This window comes from Xyrauchen texanus, chromosome 47, assembly GCF_025860055.1.
Source record: "Xyrauchen texanus isolate HMW12.3.18 chromosome 47, RBS_HiC_50CHRs, whole genome shotgun sequence".
In the NCBI taxonomy this organism is placed as follows: domain Eukaryota; kingdom Metazoa; phylum Chordata; class Actinopteri; order Cypriniformes; family Catostomidae; genus Xyrauchen; species Xyrauchen texanus.
The window spans coordinates 19,937,610-19,951,017 of NC_068322.1; the positions used below are offsets into that span (position 1 = coordinate 19,937,610).

At 36.0% G+C, this 13,408-nt stretch overlaps 1 protein-coding gene across 1 annotated transcript in view; it reads left to right on the top strand.

Moving 5' to 3' along the window:
* The first annotated feature begins 11,899 nt into the window (after positions 1-11,899).
* The window catches only part of LOC127639036 (carboxypeptidase M-like), a 56,444-nt gene continuing 54,935 nt past the window's right edge, over positions 11,900-13,408 (top strand). Inside the window, exon 1 of the mRNA XM_052120858.1 lies at positions 11,900-12,116. The gene's annotated coding sequence lies outside the window, so the exon portion shown is untranslated. The remainder of the gene's footprint in view (positions 12,117-13,408) is intronic.

Sequence of the window (13,408 nt, forward strand, 5' to 3'; positions counted from 1 at the left end):
CTGCCTATAGCATTGGTATGGTTTTGCATATTTTGATATATATTACATGATTTGGTTGTATAATGTAGAAGCGTGTGAAGCCTTATTGATTTTACAGAAGTTTTCATGAGTCAGGACTATGAGAAAGAGCAGTACTGACCCCTGCTGACACAGGATTTCACTGTATTTCACCTTTCTTGTCTTGACCCAGTGCCAAACTTTACTCATCCATTCACTTACTCGATTTCTTTATGGCCTAAGGTTGAAAAAGTAATGGAGCAGTACACTGCCTCTTTGAAAGCACAGGGTGAGTTTTGTGGAGGGTAAAATTGCCCTGAAGGGATGTTCTGCAATTTATTCATGGTGTTTGATCACATCGCATCACATGGCTACCCTTATTCCTTTTTGGTGCCTCTTGGTAGTACCTTGATTATTCAGGTTACACAAATGATTGAATGCACACTTATGTATTTTGGTAAATCATGTTTGACAATTGGACAATGAAGTGCAAGTATATTAAGTATAATATAATAATATATGTACGTACTGTATATTATTGTATATTATGACAGATTTCAGATTCACTGTGAGCTACATAGTGTTAATCTCCGTCCACTGCTATTTATCTCTCCAGCAAAACAGGTCATTCAGTACCATGGACAGCAGCTACAAAATCGAAACATGAACAAATGACCGAGACAAAATAATGAACGCAGCTGGCAATGACTGACAGAGGACAGCCACATCGTATCAGGACTTCAGTAGCTGCATGATAAAAGGTAGAAAGAATATAAAGGTGCACAAGTTCTCCAAGCAATTCATTTCACAGTGTACTTGTGCCCATTCCAGCTCTACAAATACAGTGGAGGATTGATCCAATGAACCAGCGATTGCTCAGACCAAACTTGTAAGTGTAGGAGTAGAATAACAAAGTACTGTATGCAAGTATTTAGAGGTTCAAACACAAAATGCTAAAACCCAATAGTAGGGTTTGAATTTTCTTATCATACAACTATTTGCAGACCAAACTGAAAGGCCTAGAGACATGAAACTTGGTTGGATGGCAGTCCAATTGCTCGCTACTCAGGTGCACAGATGCATCTCGATCAGCCAATGAGGGACAGCATAACAAAGGCAAATGCATTTTGGACCATAACTCCTGAACCGTATGTCACAGACTCAAGAGCCTTATATAACTTAAATCCTCAAGATGAACAAACCTGACAATTTCTTGAAAATGAAACATCATGAAAATATTTCTGCCATATTGGAGTTTTTATTAAACCAACTTTTATAGACAAGTCCTAGGACATTTACCTGATCGGAACCAAATAAGTGCAGAAAGATTATTTGGAGTCCCAATATCACTAATTATTAAAAAAAATTAAATGTCCTGATGGCACACCAAAACGTAACATGTGGGTGTGTCCACTTTGATTTAAATTGCTATGACTCTTGAATGGAAGGAGGTAATTTAATCAAATTTGGGACACTGGATGGGTTCAATACAAGCGCACACAAATAAATGCTTGCCTAGGCCACTTGGTGGCACTATACCAATGACAAACTTAAAAGTAGCTCTAACCATGGGACTGTTGGAATTTTGCATGCAGTGTCTTTGTCCAAGATGCCATCAAGGTATAAAAACATGGCCTCTATCAACCAATCAACTTTCAGCAGATATAAGACAAGCTCAACAGACTGATCAGAACAAAACACTGCAGGCCTATATGAATCTTATGGTGCGTTCACATACAACACATACATACAAATTTGCCTCTCATTGCTAGCGCGAGTTTGACTGGTGGATTAAATTGTGTTTAAAATTGCGTTTGCGCGAGTAACGCGAACCCGCAAGAGTTCCCCCCCTTTTCTTCCGGAAAAGGACAGGAAGAGGGGCTTCTACGACAACTTATCTTTCCGCCATGAACAATGGCCGATATCACAACGATTGCTGCTCTGTATCTGTTGTGGAAGTCCCAGATACGTTGACGTTGTGTCATACAATTCAGGGTGTCCACACACCGCTGCAACCATTTTCTCGTCCACTTTCTCGTCCATTTTGCTACTACATCAGTATGTCTGTACGTCAGTGACATCCGGACAATCTCAATGCTGATAGGCTTTCGCAAAACAATGTGTCATGCGGATATTTCGCTCGAGTTGAAAAATGTAAACACATGCGAATTAAGCGATTTTGCATTTTCGCTTCGCGCAATTTTCTTCATTCGCGCCGCCCGTTGTGAATTTGCGTCTATTTGAGTCTTTGCATTGACTTTGTAAATAATCGCGCCGTGCCAAACGCTCGATTCGCATTGTATGTGAACGCACCATTAGCCCCAGAAGTCTGTGCAAAATAAAACCTAAAATTTGCTCCGGGAGGTGCTATCGCATTTTATATGTTTATAAATAATGAATATTCAGCTGTTTTTCACTTTAAACATATGACAGATCTACTGTTTTTGAACAACTTTGCCTCAAGGACCATTGCTGTCATTCAAATCGTTGGTTAAATATTAGAGATTGTTTAAAAAAAAACTACTTTTGTGAACTAGGTTAGGACTATAGGTTTTTCACTTGACATCTACAAAACCTGCACCTGGGGTAAACCTGAGGTAAAAGGCCCCCTGGGGGTTATACTGATATAGTGTAGCTACTGGGACAGTTTAGGGCACAATTTGTTAAATTAAGCAAATACTTTTAAGACAGCAAGATGCTTTTTTTTTTTAAACAAATTAAGATAATGCTTATTCAAAATAACCACTTTAGAAAAGGGAAAAGGGTGCATATTTTTCTTGTTAATTTCGATCACATTTGACATTTTATTACATCTGGTTTATTACAAAGGATTCTTTAAACAAGTGAATTTCCATTGTGATTGGATCAGTCAATATGAGCTCACTTTGAACATTCTTCAAACAAATCTGTTCGCCCCAGTTAAGAAAAACAATGGGTTTATTAGGGGCCTTTAGCCCCTGCAAAATGGGGGCTTGAACAAAATTGATAGTGACAAATAACAATTTCATTTCAAAATAAATGTGTTCATTTCAGGGATTTTCATTAGCTACATAAATTTATAACATTTAAAATTATTAAATATTAGATCAAATTGCCTCAACATCAATCTTTGAATCTTACATGCAATGATCTCATGGAACAGAACATTTTGCAGCGTATAGTGACAAACTTGTTGATGTTATTTAGTGTTTTGGGTGAAAATCAAATCAAAGGATCCTTTAGCCCTGTTGTGCCCTATTGTGTGTATATATACAGTATTTGATCTTATATATATATATATATATATATATATATATTTAAAAATTACCTTTTTATTAAAGGGCACCTATTATGGCATTTAAAATGTTCTTAATATTGTTTTGGGAGTCCCCAACAACAGTTTTACATGCATGCAATGACAAAAAACACTTTTGTTGTCTTATAATATGTATTTATGTTTACCTGATTTGCTCACCGACTCCCAAATGATTCGTTCAACGACTCATTTTTCCAAACCCCTCCTTTGCGTGACGCTAATCTGCGGTGATTGGTCAGATGACCCAGTCAGTTGTGATTGGTATACTCTGTGCAGAGATTGTCGGAAACGGAACGCCATCACCATTAATGGATTATGGCTTGTTAAATGTTGAAAATTAGATCATAGCCCAAAGTTCGGTGGTAAACACCCAATCAGTTATTGTTTGCGTTAGCCCAACACATAAACATATTGGTAAAGCACTGCATTACTACAAGTTATTGCTCTATTCTTTATGACAACTCCAATAACATCGACAAACATTTCACATATTTCCAAAAAATTGACATTGGAGACCTAGAAGCTGCGCTGAGCGTAACTTACACAACACACACAAATACTTATTAAGCATGCTAAAAAACACATAAAAGCAACAATTATTAATAATACTTACAGGTTGTGATTCGGAGGAGGAGGAAGCTGATCCAAATAAACTTGGTACTGAACCTTCCTTCAGTATCAACCGGCTCGCCAATCCACACTTGAAAGCGTTCATGTTCATAAAGCAATCGTCATTAAAATGACGCGAACACAGCACAAGGTTCGGGCTATACTTGTGTGGTATAGTTGTAAATATAAACTCTAGCCACTGATTCTTCACATGCTCGTCCCTGGGCAGTGAAAAAAAAGGTCGCTTTTGATACGCACTTGAGAACACAGCGTCTTGTTGTAGACATGATGTTTTCAAGTTTTCCCTGGTGTCTGCGCACGCAATGAGTGGGCGCGGCCACTTTTTTCGTCTTGACGTCACAACGAAAAGGAAAATTACTCGTTGGAAAAACGATTCATTACATTGACTCAGAGTCGACTCCTACTTTTGAGAAACAATAACTTTTTTTACGATGAACTTTCATATATAAAACTTTGCAGGATGTTTTTGTTCACTTAAATCTATGTTACACACTACATGAAAGGTCATTTTCAAAATTCCATAATAAGTGCCCTTTAAAAATATGGTTGTGGCCTAGTTTACCCAAAAGCGTGTAACCCCTAATTGAAATTTTTTAGTACACTTATGCACATATGATTCTGAAGAATTGTGCAAAATCTGGTGGAGATTGGACAATAGAGTGCACTACATGAGTCGATTATTATAAAGGCCATATCTCCAAAGATAACCTGATGGTTCTGAAAATTATGGAATTTTATCTAAATTAACTTTTAGGTGCAAACAGTCTGTCTTATGAACACTTTTTATCTTTAAATGCATGCAATTAATTCCTAAAGTGCTTAAACCCTCTTAATTGTAGATTGCAGCTAATTATTTTATTAAAGTTTCTACAAAAAAGGACAAAGATTTTTGCAGTTTAAAGAAATTGTTCAACCAAAAATGAAAATAGCATCATTACTCACCCTCGTACAGATGGTTTTACTGGAGAATACCCTGGTCTATCTTCTTGTCACGGTTTGTCTCAACCGTATTCAAGGACTCTTATTTTGAAGTTTTCCCCAGCACAACGTTTCCCAGAATCCACTGCCCCAATCACTTCATTGTAATCCCCACCTGTATGCCATTCCCTCATTAGTGTCCATGTGTATATAAACCCTATAGTTTTGTTCATGTTTCGTCAGTCCTTGAAAATTAATGTTTGATGTGTTGTTCTAAGGTTTGATGTATATAATTAGTGTTTGTTCCACTCCATCGATTATTATTGTTGAGCCTTTTGTTTGTTCCACTTCAATTTATATAATTAAATAATTAAAAGGGGTACACTCCTGCATCTCCTCTCTTCCACTCCTTGGACACCAAACGTTACAATTCTTTTTGTAAAAATTATATTTAACTTCAAAAGGTCTTCTGAAGTCATAAAACAGCAGTTGTGTGTGGTAATAAATAATTATAGATACAAAATCGTTCACTCTGCTGTAGTTCTCAAATCAAGTGCGGCACAATGCACGTCAACTGACCCTTTTCACAGACTGTGATGACGTGCTTCCGCTTTATTTAGCAGCGTTTATTTTCAATTAAAAATTATTTAGTGTAACTTAACATGATGCTTTGTATTATATCACCCTGGAGTAAGTAAAAAATATATTTTAAAAAATTATATATATATATATATATTATAAATCCTCTTTTGGAAACATGTGGAAACCTAAAAGCTGAGTTTTGCTGTTGGAGCCAATTGGAATGTTGGTTCACAAGATATGCTAGAGCCAATAACATTTGGTTTTGATGTGCCATTTTTGTAGTCCATACAACTTCTGTGGTCCATTTCTGAGATTTGACATAAGGCCAGGATAATCAGTGTGAATAATGCATGAAATAATGTTTCATATGTTATTCATTGATGAAAAGTGTGTAAATAATGACAGAGTGGGACAGTCACATTCCTGTCACTACTGTTGAGCTCGACAGGGTCGTTATTCAGTAGGTAAAGTGAGAAAATAGTATTTAAGAATTATGCATATTTTTATAAACGTTTTATTTAGTAGTAATATACTGACACGTAAGTCATGTACAAAAGAGGAAAAAATTGACTTGATGTTGTTGATATGATGTTGACCCGGATTTTAACATTTAGTATGTTTAATCTTTCACTTATATATTTGACTTGATCGAATGGCATTGCAACACACTTCCGGTATGTTTGGTCAGCTTCGAATACTACAAGTAGTGTTTCTTTTTTGCTTTTTCCAGACTTGAAATCGGATAGCTCTGTCGGTCTTCAAAGCAACTCCACAACGTTCCACATTACACACAGTTTTAATGAATCCCTTTCTTTGATTTTATATTTATTGGAATTAAATCACTGCAACAAGCAAATTTATTCCATTGTCTTATAGATAAGCAAGCAAATACATTCTCCTGCCCTGAATTGCATTTGCTTCATTCATGCCTTATATACTTCAATTTATAGGCTACAGCATTCCAGTTACAATTGTTGGATCAAGGAATATTTCTTTGTTAAACTACTAAATGTAATTTGATTATCAAATTTCCTCTTTTTAGTTAAACAACATGGGGTGGTCATTTTATGTGTGTCTGTGACAGTCAAAAAAAAGGCATAATTTGTGTTCCAGTATGATTGGTTTTCAATTATACAGTTTAGAGGTCATTATTCAAGAATAAATGACAGCAGAATGTTGTGATTGGCCAATGAGAATCAAATATTCCAGAGAGCTGTGTAGTAAACGTTTTTGTGATAACTAAATTGGTTTTAATGTGCATTTGTTTAATTATTTGGTAAGTTGTCATGTAAAGGGCCATTTCTGAGCATGGGGGCCCTAAGTGACAAAAACCCTTTGAGCATTCACATACCTGTCACATAGCTACAACTCTCTCCTTGCAGTTACATTCTCCCTTCCCTCTCGGGCCACAAGGGGGCCCCCTATAACCGTATAATTGAGCCATAACAGCTGCCATAACAGTCTGCAGCTTTTATATTAAAAAAATAAATAAGTGGCCACTTATACCGCTTATAGCTAGAAATGGCCCTGGTCATGTATAAGCAAGATATTGTTCAAATAACAAAATATGACTAAATACATTTACATCTTTTGCTATTTTTATATTGTATTTTTTTTTGTACAGAAATACATTTTGTTGTTGCACAGAAGACATTGTTGTGCAAATTATTTTTTTGTTTGGTTGTTGTAGAGAAGGATTTGGTGCCGCCCGGTTCATTTTCGGTGCTTGGTTAAGCTTGGCGCAGAGTAGCTCTGGCTTGTGGTGGTCCTATGAGCAGTCTCTGGCTCTTGTGGTAAAACCTTGGTGGTCTCATGAGAGTATCAGTCCATGGACAGACAGGGAAGACAAAGACGGCCAGCAAGTCATCTTGGATGGCGTAATCCGATTTTTCATTAAACCAACCAACTGACCAGTGAAATCGGTGACTGTCAAAAAACTCTGAAAATCTCCAGCAGTGAGTGATTCTATGATCAGAACTCCAGCAGAGGTTCTACTGTGATGTCATAAAGAACACTTTGATCAGTCCCTTTACCTTGTCCTTGTTAAAAGTGCTCTCAGTAATTGTTTCCCCATAAAAAAAATGTATAGTTATTTTTAAACGTGTAGAAAATCATGACTGATCACATGAGATGAGGACTCCAGTCATATCAGTAAACTTATAAAAGCTGTTTTATTCTACATGGGGCAGGGGCGTCAAAGGTGTCACTGTAAGTCCAAGAGGACACAAACAAAAAGTTACTGAGTGCATCTTTAATGCTTGATCTTGCACATGGCATTCAGAGCTTGTAATTTTGAAGATCTAGATGTAGTTGTTCATTGCAACCGCCAGATGTCTCCCTCTGCTTCCTAAACACATTTAGCAATTTGATACTTAAGATCACTGTCAGACTTAACAATTCATGAAGGAGCAGGTAAGGAGGGTAGTGCTGAACTTTACTTGAAAATGCGATACCATGAATAACACTCAATATTACAGTTTAATCTGCTTTATATACACCTTCACTGACTCATATAACTGTATTTTTGTATTATAATGTCATGGAATGAACGAGACTTTGACATTTCAGGCCGTGATTCCAAAAGTTTTAGTTTGAGGTTCAATTATAATATAAATTATAGTCATATACAATATTGCATTTGTAAAACAGGATCATTTTCCACCCTCATTCTTACCCTCTGTCAGAAACGCTCTGTTTTGATGCTGCTTCTTCTTTAAGACATGACAGACATGACAGTAAACGCCCTCTGCTCTGATTGGCTCTCTGCTCTTGACTGACCTGCTCCCTCCTTGCAAGCTCACTGCTCACTGCTCACCACTACTGAGCGGGGCGATGGAAGTGATCAGGTAAAGTAGTTGTTGATGAGTTGTTTTGGAGGCGGTCAAATGCAAATGTCTACCACAGTGTGACATCACAATAGAGGAAGTAGAGAATGAGTAGTTTCAGCAGCCTGGTTATAACAAGTGTTCCTTTTGCAGTGAGCAGGAAGTTTTGAGTTCTGAAACATACAATGTGTTTTAAGAACAATGAGCTCTTATATGTTAAAAAAAAATATTGAGGAAAATTGTATTATTGATTTCAGATAAAAGCGTTTAAACACTGGTAGAGAATGACAACATAATTACCAAGGTCATAGGTTCAAAACCCACAGGCACACACATGCTTTTAAAATGTATCCCTTAAAGGCATTCGCTCTGTATAAAAGTATCTGTCAAATTGATGTAAATGTAAATATAAACATTTGGAGCAGCAGAAATGTATCTGTTCTACTCAATGTCATGTTGAGGAAGTCAATATTTAATATGGAAACTTGGTGATGGATATTTCCAAAACACCACATTTTGGAGAAGACAATCGACAGCATATGTGACCTGATACTAAATACTGTGTTATTAATAATAATGATTGATGTGTACTGTCTCTCAATAAAGATGGCAAAGGCTATTGTCTCCAGTCCCCGTGTCTTCTACGCTAAGCAGATGACATGGAAACTGGTACGTAGAGTTAATTCTCCAACTGTGCAGCTCATTTAGCATGAAAACAGCCCGTGGCATGGATGCCGGTCAACATATCGGCCCCCTCTTGAGGAACAACATGAGGAAAAGAGGAATTTTTCACCAGACAATTGCCTGATATTAAATTACATGAAATTACAAGCAGGAACGAAGAGGAGATGACTAGGAACTGACTTTGCCTTCAGGTTACTGGAAACTATTTGCTGTGAGTTTTTAACATGGCATAATTCATGAGCGTCATTTAAATAACAATCACTAAAGGTTTGATCTGTTTATTATGCTGTAAATTGAATGTCCCAACGTGCCATTATTGAAGAGTGACATAAAATAAGTAGACCAATGAAAAGCTTGACCACACCGTAAAAAAACGCCTTTTAGTTATCATAAGTGAAAATGTAGATCTCAATAACTGTCCTGGGCTGATCTTGTTGAGATAACTCAATTATCCAAATTTGTATTGGCTGAACTTGAATATCAGTTAGAAAAACTATTCAGCTGAATAAATAAATAAACAAATAAATAAATAAAGTCAAGAGAAATATGCACATCACACTCACATATTCAGATTCCCATCACTGACTGAATAAATTATGCAAATTGCAGTGTTACTTTTTTTTTTTTTTTTTTGTAACTGTTTGCTGATTTTAATTATGCTGTTGGTTGTTGTGTTTATAGTCACTTTCAGTTATTTGTCATGTAGTAATAATTCTAAGCTTATCTTTTTACTCATTGATTTGATTATTGTCACCATCATTGTGATTTTCTCAACGTGAGTCTCTGATCATTAATATGCTAATTTGACACAACTTAAAATTTAAAGGCAGCACAAACATTTACTTTTTAAGTTTAAAAAGGTTTTGCTGGTCTTAACTGGTTTAAGATGGTTTAGCTGGTCTTCCAGCATGGTCAGCTGACAAATGCCCAACATCCCTATAAAACAATCAAAACAGACATGTCTGGTTGGTTTATTTAAAAACTTTTAAGCAGGGTAAATCTCTTTAGACATTGATATGTATGGGATGCATACCAGCAAACACCTTCAGAAGCCTAAGCATGCAGATATGTGGAAAAACACACATTGTGAACGCATTCTCACACATAGAGCACTAAAAATGGATCGTATGTGTTAGTTTTTTTACATTGCGATTGGAGTTCTAGGTTCAATATTCTTTACAATGACTTTTTCAACAGATGGCATCAGCCATATTAAGTAGTTCCTTTTGGTACAAAACATGCTTAAACAAATGATGTGCCTTTGCTTTATTGTTTGTGGTGTTTGTTTGAGCAAGTGTCATTATTACTATTGCTATTTCCATTACAGTACTTGGAGTTCAATCTCGAAACCCCTAACCCTAAATATTAAAACTCTCCAACTCACCCTACATGTCACAGCAACACAGACTGATCCGAGAAACCCATGCTGGACTGTGATAAAGTACATTTTTCGATTAGTGCAAGAATAATAATGAGGGTATGCAAATGTGCGCTGCTTTATTTGCAACTGTTTTGTTTGTTCATGTGAGCTTGGGAAAATTGCACTCATGCATTTCAAGTAACACATAAATACACAGTCGAAGAACAGTCAGCACTAAAGAATGAGCTTGCAGTAACAGGTATGTCCTTTCTTTGGTTGCATACTGTTGCCCTGAGGGACTCTTTGAGGAGCTTGGTAAGAGCGGCACCTTTAATTTGACTGCTGCTAAACTCAACAGATCTTCTTCTGCTATGATGAAAATTTCTTTTTTTCTTCTTCTTTGAATTAGAAAATTATTTAAAGCAATACTGTAGTTTTTTGTGTTAATGAAAAGGTATTATTAGAGCTGTAATATCACTAAGCACCGTATTGATTTTTAACTCTGTCAATGTTAGCTAGATGTATTGATGTGTTTGCCCGCTAACTTGTTTCAAATCTGGTGGTGTTGAAATATATTTGGGAAATGGACAGTGGACAGGATCACACAGGCTGAAACACAAACAGAAATGCCATCCCGAATGGACATTTTAAAGTAAAATATTCTAGCTGTAGCATTGTTTTTGAAGAAGCAAGTATTTCAATTTAACATGTTTCCTGAGGCTTGGGGAGCTCAGTGGTAAAGACGCTAGCTACCACCACTGGAGTTCACATGATCGAATCCAAGGGCATGCTGAGGGACTCCATCCAGGGCTCCTAAGCAACTAAATTAGCCCGGTTGCTAGGGAGGGTAGAGTCACATAGGGTAACCTCCTTATAAAATGTTTTTTAGACTTGTACCTCCTTTTTTAAAAAAAAAAAAAGAAGAAGAGAAGAAGCATAAATCGATGTTACAGAGAGGCACTTACAATGGAAGCGAATGGGGCCAACTTTTTGAGGGTTTGAAGGCAGAAATGTAAAGCTTATAATTTTATAAAAGCACTTACGTTTATTATTTTATTAAACTTAAACATTACTTGCGATGTAAAGTTTTGTCATTTAGCAAGCATTTTAGGGTTTACAACATTATGTTGTCATGGCAACAAAGTTGTAAAATTGGATATATGGGCCTAACTTTAAACATAAAATGTTAGTAAGGGATTTTATAACACTAAATTCATGTAAACACATATTTTTTACATCTTGTTTATACTTTTAGGTTGTTTAGTGTTTTCGGATTGGCCCCATTTACTTACATAGCCTACTATTATTTTTAAGAATTGTTTTGAAATGTTTTGTGATAATCAGCATTATGCCACATGATATGCTGTCGTTTGCTAAACTGAATATCCCTTTAATATCTGTTGTTAAAACGCCTGTTCGCGCACACTGTATTGAGAAAATGCAACTACATTGATAAACAGTAGTTAATTCCAACACTATCGGCATGTTTTAACACATAGACAGTGAATGAAGTTCGTGTTAAAGTGCCATTGATTCACTGTGAGGTGTATGAGTGTGTGTGTTTGGTTTCTCCGCCCCTCTCCCTCCAAACAGCAGCGTGTCTGAACACAGCTGAGGCAGGACTCAAGTCACTTCAACACACAGCAGTATGGATCCAGACTCATTTACTTCAATGACACGAGCAGGACCGCGACACAAGAGCTTCACTAACAGCATTTGAGATGAAATAATGACACAGACTAACTTAACGGACAGAAGATTTTAAACATAGGCGCGTGACGTGTGGAAGAATAGCCAGAGATCACAGACTTTTACGAGACATAAGGTAAAGCTGCACATCCGCGCGCGTATTAATCAATATAAATGTATAGTGTGTAAATAAATAATATGTAAAGTAGTTTTGGAATGAATGTCTTTGGAAAGGCAATGCTGCCTTATTAATATTAATTAAATATTAATATTTTGTTTCCCTGAGAGTCTTGGAAATGTATTACGTGTAACGATCATGTTGAATATGTGTTAATAATTAAATAGTTGTACCTGTTAGATTGTCTCAGCAACCTACACTAACAAATATGTACAAAGAAGTGGATGGTCAATTTTTGTGGACATGGAACAACAGTAATATCAATTAAAAAACAATTATTAGTGTCAGAAAATAACTTATTAGGCCTATATTAATATATAATAATATATTAAATTATACAATATATTATTACATTATAGTAATATTTGATATTCAGGGAGATTATTATTATTTCTTTACCTTAATGAGGCCATCTTTTTTCTAACAATTTTAAACCCTCTTATCTGTAGCCTTCATTTTCATTTAATCAATTAATAAATGCAAATTCTCAAAAAAAGTTTGAGAATGTATTTCCTCTTATCCTAAAAATTAATTGAACATCAGCTTATATTTTATACCATTGTATGCATAACTTGGACTGTAATAGAATATTAAGACATATAGCTGATGTTATAATAAAAAAAAACAACCCATGAAGAGTTCAATATGAGGGCATTTTTGGTGGCAGCTTTGCTGTGAGCCCCCCATTCTCTCCCAAATAATGCTGTTAATTATAGAGGGGACCTTCTAACTCAGAAGCTTTAGAAAACTACACTACTCATTATATTTTATTAGTTTTAACATCATTTTGGTCACATTTTAGCTTTTTTAAGGCAAGGCAAGGCAAGGCAAGTTTATTTATATAGCACATTTCATACACAATGTTAATTCAAAGTGCTTTACATAGAAGAGATTAAAATAAGAATTAAAAAAATAAGAATAATTGAAACAGTTTAGAATATAAAATAAAATACAGTACAAACAGTCGGACACACAGTGGCACAGTGCTCATTCAGTAAATGCACAGCTAAACAGATGTGTTTTGAGTCTGGATTTGAATGTGACTACTGTAGGAGCACATCTGATCTCTTCTGGAAGCTGGTTCCAGCTGCGGCTTGCATAATAGCTAAAAGCAGACTCTCCTTGCTTAGAGTGAACCCTTGGTATTTCTAGCTGATGTGATCCTAATGATCTGAGTGATCTGTTGGGTTTATATTCAGTGAGCATATCTGCAATATATTGAGGTCCTAGCCCATTGAGTGATTTATATA